This window comes from Camellia sinensis, unplaced genomic scaffold, assembly GCF_055761805.1.
Source record: "Camellia sinensis isolate YWXY unplaced genomic scaffold, ASM5576180v1 Unanchor14, whole genome shotgun sequence".
Taxonomy (NCBI): Eukaryota; Viridiplantae; Streptophyta; class Magnoliopsida; order Ericales; family Theaceae; genus Camellia; species Camellia sinensis.
Genome location: NW_028129020.1, coordinates 6,067,515 through 6,084,912, shown reverse-complemented (window position 1 = coordinate 6,084,912; position 17,398 = coordinate 6,067,515).

Here is a 17,398-nt window from a genome sequence, read left to right as displayed (position 1 = left end):
GATTTGGTTAATCTATCTTTTCTTATTGCTGCAGATGCTACCACGTGTGCTGGATAAGGATGCAATCGATCCGGCATATCTGTAACGTGCTTTTAGGGGCCCACTATGCAGACACTATCTTCAGATAATGGAGAATCTTGGGCTTGACTCCATTCCTGTGCTCTGAAAGCTTCCACTTCATCAGCTTGCATTGCCAAATCTAGAGGAAGATCTACCAAATTTCTTTTTGCCAGATTGTTAAGAAAATCTTCTGCTTCACTTTGTTGTGCAATTGTTCTTGTATATGAAATTGGCTCCATAGTAACAACTAGTCTTCTTCCATTGGTTACCATGAAAGACAATTCATTGCAACTTTTTATGCTTTTTGCCACTTGGGACAACAATATTAGACTTTCTGCCCAACATTGTTCAGGACATAAAACTTCAATTAGTTCATGAGGATTAACAACCTCGCCCTTTGAATTTATTAATGGTCCATCATGACCTAATTCTGATTCTCTAGTCTTTTTCAAGTACCAAATTTGATATGGCAGATAGAATTTTTCCCCTTCACGCCATCCAATGGTGCTAGCAATCCAAAAAGTGAAATATTTGCTCCATTTGTAAATTTTTTTTATTACTTTTGAGAGCATTGGCTTGACCACCTCTGGAAAATCTTTAGGGTGAGAACTTTGAAGAATAACTTAATTAGTTATTCTCAAGTCAATTTCTTTAGAAACCTTCCAATCATTATCCTCAAAAAACCATTCTTTGGTATCTAAGAATTATGTAGTTTTTGAAATATCATCTTGTAAATTAATCTTATTAATCGATCTGGAAAGAATTTGTTTAATTCTTTCACAATGATCTTCTACTTTATCTTTAATAATTTTAAAAATTTCACAAGGAAGAATTGTTCTTAATTTTTCAAAAAGACAAATTCTTCTAATTGTTTTAAAAGAGGGATCTAAATATTCATGGTTTATGAATTCAAAAATTAAAGAAAAGTATTTATTTTTTCAAATTTAAAAGCTTGATCCCAACTCATTTGTTAAATGAGTTGGAAACAAAGTTCTTGTAACTCATTTATTCTAGTGGTTTGTTCCACTAATTGAAATGATAAATTGAACATATGTAATCGAAAACCTTTTTTATTTTCTGAAATGTGGGTTTTCCATACTCCATTAAATTCATTATAAATTTTTCCTGGGAATACTAGGATTAAGTCTTTAATTCGTGATTCATCTTGTTTAGATTTTTGAAATTCAAAAGGGATTGAGTTGGTTTGCTGTTGTTGAAAAATGAGCATTGATAGAGCACTATAGAAAGCTTTTTTAGGTTTTGCCAAACTGTCATATGCTTGATAGCAAGCCCTAGGGAATTCCACAACTTACGCATTGCAATCTTTCCAATTTGTGTAAATTCCAGGTTGTTTATTTGAAAAAACAACATAAACTTTTTTTTTCTCGGGGATTGTTTTTTTGGCAATTGTCACCCATTCTTTATCAGACTCAGCGGGTTGTTTACCCTTGTTCATAGCTAAAAAGATAAAATCAGCAAGAAAATTATTTGTGGGTGTTGATTTTTGACCACACAACCAAAAAATGAACTTAGCTAGAGAGCACCAGCAGAATAGATTAAGCCCAATAACCTACATAAGAAGATAAGAATCTGGCGGTGGTTCGTCCACCCAGGAGCACTCTGACGATCATGTTAGTAATTTTATCTCTCACAAATAACAAATTGTGCTTAAACTCACAAGAATGAACTTACCTCAGACCCACGAGGGTGTCTTACTTTTATAACTAACAGTGACCTGATCTCCTTAGAAGCCTCACTTCAATGGACTCAAGCTCCATGCTTATCCTGGACCTTCAGCTAGATAGGGATAAACTCTCCTTAAGCCTTATCCTTATCCAACTTGAGGCCCTCTCCTGTTCTAGAACTCTCATCCCTTATCTGCTTATCTTGGATTCCGGCATCTCCATAGATAACCTTGGCCTAGTCGAGATCATCTCGGTAGCATGACCAGGACACGTGGCACCTCGACTAACACTTCGGCGTCACCTTAGCCACGTGCTATCATTCACAAAATACTTCCCCACAACTGCCCCCAAGGTTCTATTACCTTGGCAGCCTGAGGTGATGGAACCTACACCGTTTGTCAATACTTCATGTCGGCTAAAAATTCATTTTTCTCTTTAACTGAGATCATGACTCATCGGCTTCAGCAAAACTAGGACTTAGCTGTCCACTTTCCCAAGGATCAAGAACCAAGAATTCAGTTCTTTAAGCATCTCAACTGAGATCGCTCCTCTAGTCGAGGTCATGGCCTCATTATTTCAAGGATACCAAGAACTCTAACTATGCATGAGCTATCACGCACAACCCTTTCAATCGTTTCCTCAACCTGTTCCTTTTTCATTAGGCCGTACCTGACACGCGCTATCAGGTCATATTACGTCTGCTCACGCCGCCTGACAGGCATGTTGTCCAAGGCTTTCATTATGTTTTGCCACCTTTTCATATTTTGACAAAACTTCTTTCCCTCTCTCTCCGTCTTCTCACTTTTGCAATAATAATTTCCCTCGACTCTTAAACTTTCACTCTCTAAAGTTTTTCAATCTACCATTGCTGTTTCTTTGAGTTTTCCTGTAACTATCTTGTTCACCGCCTTCAGCGAAGCACCCATTGTTTTGCTCTGGTGTTCGTCACCGTCTAATTCTGGCGAGTATTGTTCCAGCATTGTTTTCTCGGCCTTACTTGGTAAGTTCTCTAATTTCTACATTTTTTCTTTTAGTTTTTTACTATCCTTCGAGCATGTCTTTGTTTATGCAATATCTCTTGCTCTTGAACTTGCTTTGCTCTGTATCTGTAGTTACTCTTGTATTGCAATTAGATCTATATATGTACTTATACTTTGTTTTTCTTCATTATAAACAAATTCTTGCTCTTGAATTGGCTCCGTGCTATTTAATTTGCCCCTGTGCCTATATACATTGTTTGTGGTTCTTGCACACACCTACGCATTGTTCATAAGTTCGTAATTCTCTATGTTCTTGTATCTCTGTTACTTTTTTGATTCTGAATCATGCTCTTTTTTCTGCTATCCTTGCTTTGTTTGCAGATTGTTGCCTTTGATTCTTGTTTCTATATAGACTCAGGTTTGGGATTTTATTTAGAACCCTATTCTTTAGGAAAACAAAAACAAAATCCCTTTAAATCTTCAAAAATCCTTGCCCTAGTGCCTGGTTAGGGTCTAGCCGAGGTTTGAAAACCCCTATTAGCGTCTGTTCTCTGAAATCCATCACAAAACACTTTAACACGAGATCATGGGTATGTTTAGTGAAGAGTAGACACCTCGGCCAAACTAGAATACTTCAGACAAGAGTTCTCCATCCTAACCGACGTCCAGATTAGGCTGGCTAGCAGGGAGGACTCTATCATGCCAGATACGAACTCCATGCCTTTCCCTGTTGTTCCTTTTATTGAGTGTGGACTTCGGCTTCCCTTAGACATCTTTTTTAGGGAAATCCTTCATTACTACAACCTTAACCCTATGCAACTAGCCATTAACTCATATAGGGTTATCAATGGCATAATCGAATTGGCACGCCAAGAAAAAGCTAGGATCATACTAGCCAACATCCAATTCTGTTACACAATGTGTGGCCTTAAGTCTGACAAAGGCTACATGTACTATCTCAAGCCCAGATCCACTGCCTACAAACTTATAGTCGACCTCCCAGACTCCAACAAGGGTGCTGGAGATGACTATTTGATCGTCTCAAGCAACTGGGAGTTTGCATCTAATGAGGATCTTCATCTCTTTCCTCTGCGCCAATCAATGTTTAGAGAGGATGAGGTTAAGAACTGGGTTATCCCATGACTTACCTTTATTAAGACTTGCCAATTCATCTATTTGTACTAATGTTTGTTGCTCTCTCTTACAGTCCTTCCTTAGCCATCAAAGGACTTTTGCCAGACTTTTTTCCCAAGCCTAGGTCTCGAAAAGCTCTTGGATCTTCCCATTCAAAAACTCAAAGCCCCATTTCTGCTGAATTACATTTCCACCTATAAGTCTGCTCTGCCCGACGTTCCTCGCCGAAGCAAGACCTCTCTATCTACCGCAACTGCACCAGTCACTTTATCACCAAAGCTAGACCAGGCCTCCTTTTTAGATCCAGTAGAGCAGCCATCCACCTCTGCCTCCCATCTTATCCCTATATCTCAGCGTCGACACCGACGTCGTGCTTTATCAAATGCACCAGCCAGTAAAACTTGGAGCTGCAAATGCCGAGAATTTGAGGTGTCGGCTTACGATCTTGCCAATCCCCTAATTGTCCTTCCTGCAGTCCATTTCAGCACTAAAGTTACAGTCGCTGCAACTATTAACGACATAGGTCGTAGTAAAGTCGTTGTTGAAAACCTCCTAGCCGACTTGCCAGGAGTTGTCACAGTTCAATTTTCTTTACCATCTCAATCCCAGCCTAATCCAAAACCCAAACGGGTTAAGAGAGCCAAGGCAAAGGCTACAGTAACAGAAATCCCAACAGACTCAAAGGACACAGTGTTGATTTCCAAATTGGCCGAGGCTGAGAAGAGGCTGCCTATCCTTGAGAAGAGACCCACCGAGGCTGAAATTTCCAACATTACTTGGTCAAAGAAGCCGAGGTCTGAAGGTGCAGCGAGCCTAGGTTTTTTCAAAGCTGATGAGCCTTAGACTCCTGCCATTATGGTTGGAGATCAACCGATGAGAGCTAGCGATAGTGCCATTGATAGTGTTGAGGTCGGCACCGCTCTCTCCACCGCCGTGCTCTTGCCAGCTGATCTAAATCGTATGGCTGAAATCACTGAATACGAAAACTTAGCACTGATGATACAACATTTTGTCCTAGTAAGTCTTCAACACTTGTAATTTTTCATTTCAGTTTTCTGCCTTTACTTAAGCAATTCTAACTTGTTTGTTTCTTTGTTTCTAGGCCATCCAGCATGTCCACTCATTTGCGATAAAAGCCGAGGCTTTCTAGAAGGAGTTGGTTCACAAGACTCAAGAAGCAGCTGGCTTCCTCTTTTCCCTCAATAACGCCTGGACCAAGATTAAAGCTCTGCTAGATAAGGCTAAGGCTACCAAAGCTCTCTAAGACAAAGTTGAAAAGAGGGCTACGGTGGCGAAGGCGGTGGTCGAGGTGCTTAAAGTCGAGGCCAAGGAGACCGAGGAGACTGGGGCCAAAACTACCAAGGTTAAGGCAGAGCTCTAGGAGGCCTTGGCGACCAAAGAAGCCGAGATCAGTGCGGCGGATGAGAAGGCATTCTCAGAAAGGCAAGCCGCTGTTTGTGATGCTTACAAAGCCCAAGTTAATCAAGCCTGTAATAGAGGCTATTACCTTGGCTGGACGACATTGCTTAACAAGTTATCCATCCCAATGGACTTCGACCTCCGAGATAACAACCAACTCAGCATGCCTTTCCTTCCAACTCCCAGAGGACCAGATGACGAGGCCAAAGAGAAGAAGACCGACACTGAAGATGCTAATGAAAAGGAGGAGGTTGTTGTTGGGGCCAAGTCCCCAACTCTCAATGATCAAGTCTTGGACTTGACTCAAGACGAGGAGGATGAGGTCTCCAAGAGCGTCTCTCCCAAGACGACGATATCTGAGGCCGAGGTCTAGATAGCCGAGAAGAATCTTGATGAGACCCTTCGTGAAATTGACGCCGAGATCGAGGTTAAAAAAGCTGTCAAGAAGCCCTCTCAACTGACTACCGAGGCTGAAACACTGTCAACTGCCAAAGCAGCACAGTCTTCTTAAAATTTTTCTTTGCTTGTACTTTTTCCTTTTTTCAGTTGTAACTTTTTGTTCTTTAAACAATTCTAAGTTTCAATTTGGCCGATGTGCCTGCTTTTGTATCCAAACAAGTTGTCTTCTTTGCCAAGCTAAAGTGCCTTTTTGTCTTTGAACAAGTTCTACTTTCTGAATGCAAGTTTTGTATTTTTCCTTCTAAGTGTTGAATGTTTGTTTACTGTGTTCCTTCTCTGCCCTATATGTTTCCACACTTTGAATATTATTGCAATTCTTCTTACACCTTAACTGTGTAATTACTTCGGGTTGGAATATATCCGACATATATCACCTTGGACACACTTCATCTCGAGGGCGACCTTAGTTGGTCATCTCGGACCTACTTGCCTCAGAGTTCACCTTTTTCTGTGATCTCAGCCCATAGGCACTTCAGAAACATTCTTTGAATAGTCAACAAGTATTGCTTCCTTACTTGTCCTTGTTGTCTTTTATCAAGACTTCACCCTTCTAACCCTTCCAGGTCTGACAACCTGGTTGGTGACCTTGAGTAACAAACAATTCGAGTGTCCCTTATCTGGATACCTCGGTTGAGTCCAACTTGTAAATTTTTCCAAAAATTCCAACAAGCGTTAAGCCTATTCCTGCTTCCTACCCTCTAATGCGAATCTAAGTACCACTTATGTTCACATTAAGCATGCAACTCCAATTTTTTGTCGAGGTTTGATTCAAACAAAGATTGGCGGATATTTTCCACCTCTGTTTCTCTGTTAACCTAACTAAATCAAACATAGTTCAACTCTGCCGTCATGACAAGTCTGAGTTACTTGTCATGTTTCATTTGAAAACATCGTAAACTTATTTCAACTCTATCATATGGCAAGTATAATTCAACTCTACCATATGATAAGTCTAAGTTATTTGTCATGTTTCATTTGGAAACATCGCCAACTTAGATCATCTCTATCATATGACAAGTATAATTCAACTCTACCATATGATAAGTCTAAGTTATTTGTCATGTTTCAATCAGAAACATTGTCATAAGATTGTTCAGTCCTATCGCACAATTTTCAACAATTTATTTATAAAGACAAAATCAAACTAGCACTTTATTAAAACTTCGGTTAATATTACATAAATCTCAAAAAATAAAAACTAATCATAGAAAAACTTCAGATTGCAAGTGTTCCAGGGTCGTGACAACTCTTTGCCATCAATGTCTTCAAGCCAGTATGCCCCATTACCGGTAATCGAGATGATTCTGTAAGGTCCCTTCCAGTTTGGGCCAAGTTTTCCCTTCCTATGATCCTTCTTGATGCCGACAATTTTTCTCAGGACGAGGTCCCCAACTTTGAATTCTCTTGGGTTAACCTTCTTGTTGTAAGCCCTAGCAAGCTACTACTGGTATGCCCCCAACTGAATTGCTGCTCTCTCCCTTCTTTCTTCCAATGGATCTATATCTCGGGCAAAGAATGCCTCGTTGGTTCTGTTCTCCACTCCCTGGGTTCTAATCCCATGAATGTCGACCTCCAGCAGGATGACTGCTTCAATGCCACATGCCATGGCAAAAGGAAATTCCCCAGTTGATCTTCTTGGCGTAGTCCGATATGCCCACAGCATTTTAGGCAATTCTTCTACCGACTTTCCCTTGGCTGCTTCCAGGCTCTTCTTGATCCCATCCAAGATGGTTTTGTTTGATGCTTCTACCTGACCATTACTCTAGGGGAAACTAGGAGTTGAGTAATAGTTCTTAATCATGTATTTTGCACAAAAGCTCTTAATTAGCTTACTATCAAACTGAGTGCCATTGTCTGCTATAATGGCCCTTGGGATTCTGAACCTGGTTATTATGTTCTTCCAGATGAAGTTCTTCATATCAATATCACAAATCTTCGCAAGAGGTTCAACCTCTACCCACTTTCTAAAGTAATCGTGGCTACTAGCAAGAACTTTCTCTGTCCAGTTGCCTGAGGTAGCAGTCCCACCAGGTCCATGCCCCATTAGGAAAATGACCAAAGACTGGACACTGGGTTCAGATCTGCAGCTGGTTGATGTATCAAAGGTGTAAACCTTTGACACTTCTTGTACTTCTTCACATAGGCATCAGTATCTTTTTGCATGTGTGGCCACCAGTATCCCTGGGATATGTCTCTATGTGCAAGTGATCTGCCCTTGCATGGTTTCCACAAATTCTTTCATGGATCTCATATAAAAAGTCCTCTACCTGAGAGGAGTGCACACATCGAAGTAGAGGTCCAGTGAAGGATCTTCTGTATAAATGGCCTTCTGCCGACAAACAAAACCTGGCTGACTTTAACCTGGTTTTGTGTGCCTTCTTTCTGTCCTCTGGCAGCTTGTCATCCCTAAGGAATATCACTATTGCATCCATCCAGCTTGAACCCATCTCTACACACATTGCTTTGTATTTTGTGATAAGGGGTTCTACATTTGATCTTGTCAAATAATCAACCATGATTGTCCTTGGGTCCCCTGACTTTATTGCACTAGCCAGGTTAGCCAAGGCATTGGGATTACTATTATTATCTCGGCTAACCTATTGTAGCCGGCAGTCCTGGAATAGTGCTAGCAGCTTGACAACCTCTTTGACATAGGCTATCATCCTTTCATTTTGGGCTGCATACTCGCCCATGACTTGATTTACAATAAGTTGGGAGTCATAGAAGATCACTACCTCATTGGCTTCCATTGTTGTCGCTAGCCTTAGTCCAACAATCAGTGCCTCATACTCTGCTTCATTGTTTGAGGCCTTGAATCCCAAACGGATTGAATGTTCTATCATTCTCCCCTCTGGCGATAGCAGAACCACTCATGCCCCCACTTCTTAACGGTTTGAACTTCCATCAACGAACAAGCAGAAGGAGTCGCTGATGTAGATGTCACAGGGCTTTAGTTTCTCTTCCTTTTTCTATTTTGCTAGAGTAGGGTCTTTTGGCCCCAGCTGGGTCTCTTCCTACTCCCCTGGACATCCTAAGTTGCGGCTCACCAAAGCCCGCCTAGGGATGGCACCAGAAGTGAACTTGACCGCAAAGTCGGCCAAAACCTGGCCCTTGATTGCTATTCTAGGCCTGAACTCCAAGTCGTATTAGCCTAATACCACTGCCCATCTGGCTATTCTACTTGTCAAATCTCTATGCTGCAATAGGGACTTCAAGGGATGCTCAGTTAGCACCACAATCTTGTGGGTTTGGAAGTAGTAATTCAACTTTTTGGAAGCTATCACCAGGGCTAGTGTTAACTTCTTCAAGGGCATGTACCTGGTTTCTACACTTTCTAGGGTTTTACTCACATCGTATACCATCTTTTGTTCTCCATCCTCTTCTCGGATTACCACTATACTCACTGCTTGGTCTGAAACTGTCAATTATAGGAACAACTCCTCTCCAGGTATTGGATTTGACAGAACTAGAGCTATTGTCAGGTACCTTTTTAAGTTGGCCAAGACAACTTCGCATTCTTCTGTCCACAAAAAAATCTATGGCCTTCTTCAACAATTGAAAAAATGGCTTGCATTTATTAGAATTTCGGCTGATAAATCTATTCAAGGCTATTGCTTTACCGATTAGAATCTGGACCTACTTGGCTAATGTCGGGCTTTTTAAGTCAAGGACGACTTTGATATAGGCTTGCTTCAATGCCCCTCTTGGTGACCAAGTATCCCAAGAACTTATCAGATCCGACTCCAAATGCACATTTCGAAGCATTGAGTCGTAGCCGATATATTCTTAGGATGTCAAAAACTGCCTTCAAGTTGGCCAGATGGTTCCCAGGTTCTTTGGTCTTCACGACCATATCATCGATGTAGACTTCTATTATTCTCCTAATCAAATGCTTGAATATCTTGGTCACTAACCTCTGGTAGGTTGCTCCTGCATTCTTCAACCCAAAAGGCATTACCCAGTAGCAGTACAACCCTTTTGGAGTGATGAATGTCGTCTTCTTTTCGTCAAGGGGATACATCGCTATTTGGTGGTATCCCCTATAGACATCCAGAAAGCTCATCCTTCTATGCCCTGATAAGGCATCCATTAGATGATTGATTTTAGGTAGAGGGAAGCTATCCTTGGGGCAAGCCTTATTCAGGCTGGTGAAGTCCACGTAGTCCCTCCACTTGCCGTTTTTCTTTTTCACAACTACTGTGTTGGACAGCGAGGTAGGATAGTTCACCTCTCGGATGGCCTAGGCTTCCATCAGCTTGTTCACTTCCTCCTTGATTGGTGCCACATGTATTAATGTCAGCCTTCTTGCCTGTTGGATGGCAGGCTTGGCCAACCTGTCCACATTGATACGACAAGTGACCTCGGGTCAATGCTAGGCATCTGATAGGGTGTCCAGACAAACACTTCTATATTTGCTCGTAGGAAAGTTTCCAACTCCTTTTCCTCCTCTTTGGCTAAGCTTGAGCTGAGAAGGAAGAAACGCTTTTTATCACCTCCTTGGACCATAATCTTTTTCAAAGCTTCTCACTCTTGTTGGCTGATTCTTTGTCAACATCATCTAGGACTTCCATGTCCTTGTCCTCAATTTCCACCGTTTTTACTTCCCGTATGTTACAGGTGCACTTCACTGCTTCCATGGAGCAATTTTTTTGCATGCACCTGATACTCTCTAACCTCCTCAATCCCTTGTTCAATTGGGAATCACAATAATTGGTGTAACGTTAAGGGAATAACCCTCATTAAGTGCAACCACGGTCTTCCCAAAATAACATTGTAAGGGGAAGGGGTGTCAATTGTTGTAAACTTCATGCTTACCTTCTTGGTGCTTGCCTGCATCTCCAAATTCGTGGCTCCTAGAGGCCATTTCAGCGTCCCGTTGAATCCAATCATCGAGCTGTCGGATTGTTTTAGATCATTTGGGTGAAGGCCAAGCTCCTTGTAACATCTAACATACATAATGTCACAAGAACTACCTTGATCAACCAGTATACGCCTCACCTGACATTCTCTAATCTTCAGTGTTATCACCAGGGCATCGTTGTGTGGATGCTGCACCATATCCAGATCTACCTCAGTAAAAGAAACCATTGGTCCTTGGTACTCATTTGTCCTAGGCTTCTTTTGCTGGACGTGATACACATGCTACAAGTGCCTTACTCTTTGGGTCTCTCATCGTACATCATTCTCATTGACCTTCGAGTGAATCACATTAATCACTCAAGGTACATCTGCTTGCTGTGGTGGCGGTGGTGGAGGTGGTGCTGCTGGTGCCTATGGAAGCCTTGCATGCTCTTCCCTTGTTCTGGCCTCATTTACTAGGTCTCTCAGGTGACCCGGTCTGACCAAATCCTCCAAGTGCGTCTTCAGAGCCCTGCACCCCTGAGTCAACTGCCTATCCTCATTATGGTAAGCACAATGCTTCCCAATGCTTATTTCCATAAACTCGCCAGGGATCTTCTTCGGCGCCCTATAATACGGCTGGTTCCTGATCCTTTCCAGAATTTGTAGATCGGGATCCTAAATACAATAGTGACTGCCTGTGCAACCCTCAACCCTGTCTCTTGCTTGTTTACACCAGAATTACCTCGACCTCCCTTTAGCGAGCTGTTTCTCTTCTCTTGCTTTGGTTTCTTCGTTCCTTGCATATCCTCTTCTGCTCTGGTATATTTCTCAATTCGTGTCATGAGCTCCTCCATACTTTTTTGTAGGGTTTTTGCCAGTGATTTCCGAAGCAGGCATTCGTCATCTAGGCCGTTCTTAAAAGATACAACTGCCATTCTTGGTTACAAGCTGGAATTTGGTTGAACACCTCGTAATATCTCTTGGCGTAAGCCCTGAGGCTTTCGCTATCACTAATGTTCAAAATTAGCAGGAAGTCTACCCTTAGTGGTTGCAACTTGTTCGTAACAAACCTGGCCACAAACATCTCGACCAACCTTCTCAACTCTTCACAGTTCCTCTTGACAGCTTATGAAACCAATTAGATGCTATCTCACCAAAGGATGAGGGGAACACCTTGCACTGCAACTGCTCATCCCCATTTCACAAAACCAATGAATTTAAATATAAGCCGACATGAAAGTTTGGATTAGACTTACCGTCATAAATCTGGAACCTTGGTATGTGGAATCTCTTTGGGGCATCAAATGCATCCAACTCCACCGAGAACAGTGTCCTCGGCTTGACGGGAGATGTGATCTCGGTGTTATACCGCTTTCTCTGGAGGTAGTCTCTCAAATCCTCCTTCGTTCTACCGAGAGCTTGACTATCAACAGATTTCAACCTTTTTGGCACGCTGTTCTCGGTGTCATTGTGCGTCCGTTTGGATTTCTCCTTATCCTCTGCATCAAAACAAAGGCCTTTGCCCTGGATATGCCGAGGTTCTTTGACATAGGTCCCTTTGGTTCGTGGTGTCTTCTGCGACTCATCTCTCACTAACTCTGTTCGCCCAAAATCCTGTGACAGCCGATGTACATGTTCATTTCCCTTGTCGTGTTGCAGAATTACTGGGATTGTTTTATGTTTCCCTTTCTGGGCATCAGTCTTGGCCGCTAATGCTGACGTGTCCTGCAACAGGAATAGTGGTTGTTTTATGTTTTTCTGCGTCATGAAGTTGCAACTGACTGTAGGTCTGCCAGCTTATTTTCCATTTCTTTCATCTCGTCGTCCCTCCTTAGGCATCTATCATTTCATACCTGGAGGTCGCTTTTGTTGTAATACTCATGTCGGCCACCTTTCTTTGGGGTGTTACCCTCTTTACCGACGTCCTTCTCCCTATGATTCAAATCCTGTGCTTCTTTATTACGGTTTTCCTTCCCGACGTTAGGATCTATATGCTCACCACTCTCATTGTAGATGACGTCCCCAATCTTTTCTTCCTGCCTGTTGTTGGTTATCTATTCTTTTTAAGTTTCCACAGACAAAGCCAAATTGTGGGTATTGATTTTGGACCACATAACTAAAAGGGGAACTCAGTTGGAAAGCACCGACAAAATAGATTAAGCCTAACAACTTGCATAAGAAAATGAGAATCCGGCGGTGGTTCGTCTACCCGGGGGCACTCTGATGATCAAATCAGTAATCTTATCTGTCACAGATAAAAAATTGTGCTTAAATTTACAAGAAAGAACTTGCCTCAGACCCACGATGGTGCTTTGTTTTTATAACCAGCAGTGACCTGATCTCCTTAAAAACCTCACTTCAATGGACTTAGGCTCCATGCTTATCCTGGACCTTTAGTTAGATAGGGATAAACTCTCCTTGACCCTCATCCTTATCCAGATTGAAACCCTCCCCTGTTCTAGGACTCTCATCCCTTATCTTCTTATTTTGGATTCCGGCATCTCCGCAGATAACCTCAGCCTAGTTGAGATCATCTCGATAGCATGACCAGGACATGTGGCACCTCGGCTGACACTTTGGCGTCACCTTAGCCACGTGCTGTCATTCACAAAATACTCCCCCACATTATTAGTTCCTTTCAAATGTTCAACTTCAAAAGTATATGCAACAATTTCATTATACTATCAAAGTCAACGACCTTCTTTAATATTTTTCTTGTTAACTAAAAAATCTTTTACTGCTTGATTGTTTGTTATAACAATAAAGCATTCAGGAGCAAGATATATACAAAATCTTTTTAAAGCAAGTTTTATTGCTAAAAGTTCTTTTTCAAAAATAATATATCTTGTTTCAACAGGTTTAAATTTGCCAGAATTATATCCACAAATTAATTCATGTTTCTAAGTTTTTATGGAAGTAGGTTTTTTTAATTCCATAACTGTTTGTTTCTTCGGACTCGGTCTAGAATTCAGAAGGTATTGCTTTTAATACACATCTTCAACATAAATCTGAGGCATCCATTTCAAGAATAAGCTTATCTCCTTTTTTTAGGCAAATAAACTGTAGGCATAACTGTAATACTTTTTCTAATTTGTTTAACTAAATTAGTCTTCTTTTGACCAACAAAATTGTACACTTTGAAGTTGTTTTACTTTAGTTAATTCATCTGGAAATTTTTTTACTTCTGAAATAATATGTTTTTGTAATTTTAATTATATTAATGTGAGGATTAAAACTAAGAACTCTATTTCTTCTTTCTCTACTTCTATCTTTTTAGGAGAGAGAATAATTCCATGTTTTTGAAATCTATTACATAATTGCTTAAGATGGTTCTTGTGTTCTTCAATTGATTTGGAAAAAAATAAGAATGTTATCTATATATACTACATAAAAATCTTTAAGTTCATTAAAAATAGAATCCACCCATCTTTGAAAGATTTGTGGTGCAGTATTTAATCCAAATGGAATTACATTCTAGTGGTAATGTCCTCTTAGAGTACTGAAGGTAGTCAATGGTTTTGACTCTTTTGTTAATTGTAATTGTCAGTATCCTAACTTACAATCAAATTTGCTGAAGGCTTTTGATCCTTGGGTTAATTTTATCAAAATGTCATTTCTTGGGATATAATACCCATCAAAATCTGTGTTCATTAAGCCGTTTATAGTTAATTACCATTATGGCTTTTCCTCTTCTAATTTCTGCATGATTTTTAACCATAAATGCAAGACATGAATGAGGACTAGTAGTTACTTTAATGAGATTTTTCTACAGAAGTTCATTAATTTGAGTTTCAAATTCATATATATCCTGGCGGGTATAGATCATTGGTTTTACCCAAATTATTATATTAGGATGTTTTAATTTTAAATTACAATATCGTGGACTACGATGCCATAGTTTCAAAGGATTGTTACTAAAATTTTCAGTTAAAATTTTATAAATCCAATGAGATTCATCAAGAGTATTTATATATAGTGTTAAGTCACCATGCTTAGTTAGCGAGAACTCTTGATCACATATATAATGATGTTGTTCCAACAAAGGAATTGTTATCAATTGCTGGTTGAGAGTTAAACTGATTGTTTTATCAGCAAGCATTTTTGGTAAATATGCAAATAAAAAATTATTTCCAAGAATAAAATCTCCATGCATATTTAGGAAGCGTAAAACTTTTGGAATAACAAATTTGTTTTTGTTATTATTAAACCAAACAGTGATATTTTTTGCTTTTAGAATTGTGGAGGTGTCTTCTCCACTAACTCCTTTAACTAAGATAGGATGTTTCATTAAAATCAATTTATCTTCGGGTATAACGTTTATTCTGCATGTGCTTACTATGGCATAGTGTCAAGTAGAACACTAAGACTATATGGTTTATAGCCTTTAAAATTAAAAGTTCCCAAAACATAAGTATATTTTCGCTTTCCTTGGCTAGGGGCAAAAATTACTTCATCATGTTTAGTTTGATAACGATAGATTTGAAATGTTTTTGTTCTTCAAATCTATGATGTGTTACTGGCATAATAAGAACTTGCACTGTCTTAATACTTGAAAAATCTAGAAATCTTCTAGATACTGATTTGTGATTATGTATCAATTTTAACCAGTAAATAACAATTCCAATCAAACAATTAAAGGCAAATCGACACAACGATTTTACGTGGAAAAACCACAATTGGAGCGCCTCCAATTGTGATAAAAAACCTCAGGCAACAGCCACAAAATAATCTACTAATAAGACATAAAGGAATTACACAAGTGTACTCTCAATTACTTAGCGAATCCACGCCCGAATCGAACTGACCTTTATGTGCCTCTTCCAGCCTCATCTTCACCTCGAAATCGTCTTGCCCAACGTTGAATCCACAACGCCGATGTCGAATCCACGACGATAAGCCACTCCAGAATCCAGTGAAGCTTCAGGCCCAAATTCCATGGAATCCACCGAAGAACAACTCTCTTTTTTTTGAATAAAACAAACTAAACAAATCCTTTGATATAATCCACTTAATTCAAGATTAAGCTCTCACAGATATCAAAGGAAACAAGTAAAGAAGCTCCATAAGAAAATCTTAATACCCAAGAAAAAGATCTGGAAGTCGTCCCCTAAAATCGGACTGAAACACATATTTATAGAAAATAGATCCGCGATCTTCGCTTGAGCGGATCTATGCTCGAGCGTAGGAATGGCCGCTCAAGCGGAAAAAAACAACTCCCGGTACTTTTGCAGGCGAGTGAAACTTCTAAAAGGTCGCAATCTCCTCTCGAGCGCAAGAATGACCGTTCGAGCAAACAAACAATTCAATCCCCGACATAGTCAACGAAGTGGCAAACATGAAAGAATTAACACCACAAAACTTCTCTACAAGGTACAATTTCGGGTTGGATTCGCATCCAAAAGCTCATAGCCTCACTGAAATAAAGTTGAATAAAATTATAATTAAAATGAGTTTTGTCAAATGGGATTGCCAAGAACAAAAACCTAACAATACTAATAGATTCTGTTTGAGAACTATTGCTATTAATATCATGTGGAATTTTTAGTACATTGGATTTTTTTTTAGCTAGTTGATAAATTTTGTGCTAGTTGTCTTAATATGTTATTTTTTATATCCAGATTACTACTAGATGCCTATATTTCAACATTGCTAACATATTTTCTTGCTCTTTCTTCTATTAGTTCAGAAATTAATCAATTTCTTGGAATTTCTAAATCTAACCAATTTATAAGCTTTCGTTGAATTGTTGTCTCTTACGGTTTTGGTTCTCACATGTCAACTATTTTTGTATCAATTGGTTTAATTGATGTTTCAGGTAGCCTTGTTAATTCATAGATAGTTTTCCATTGAATTGCGAGATCATAGTAATCTTTTTTCATTCCTATATTTTGTGGTTTTAGACGAATCCCAACAACATCCCCTATATTATGATCATCTATTGACACATAGAAATTTGGTTTTATGTTAAACTATACTATTCCATTTACTAAATTAGATTGTAATCCTCCAATAATTGCTTTTATTGGATCATGAAATCTTTTATCTAATATGACTATTAAGATGGGTGTATCAGTACCTTATCCAAACAAACCAGTGATTTTTACTTGAATTAGTCCTATATGAATATATCTTAATACAGGATTATTCTTTCTCCATCTAGCAATTTTCTTTTTGTCAAATAAGATTATATCGACATTTCCTTCTTCTGTAAATTGAGCCTTGGTGTTTCTAGTATGTTGCTCAAATATTCTTATTGACCAAGGTTTGAATTTTGAAATTTTATAAATTTCTTCTTTTCGAATTATTTGAAGTTTTTCATACTTAGCCAATTATTATTCGAAAAAGATAATTTTTTCACTGATATAATCTCTTAATCAGAATATTTCTGATTCCTCCCTAGGATTTTCTGTAATCGTATTCATCATAAAGCTGTATTCTTCATCTTCATTTGATGAATATTCTTCACTTGAAATTTCATATAGTATTTCTTCTGTATCCGAAATTTCTTCACCAAAACAAATTTCAAAGTTTTGTTCTTCAAGAACTTTTATCATCTTTTTAGCACTTGTTTCTTTTTTAGGACACTGGGGTGCATAATGTCCTTCTTCATGACAAATATAACATTTACAAGATTTTCTTCTTGTTAGATGTTTTTGAAGAAGTTATTTTTTTTTCTTAACATATTTTTTATGTTTAGAAAAAAAATTCATTTTCCAAGGTTTCCACTTAAACTTCTTTTTCTTATTTTTACCCTTTCTTTTATAAGAAGGCGTGCAACCAATTTTTCAATTTTCTCATAAAATTTAGTCACAACTATTT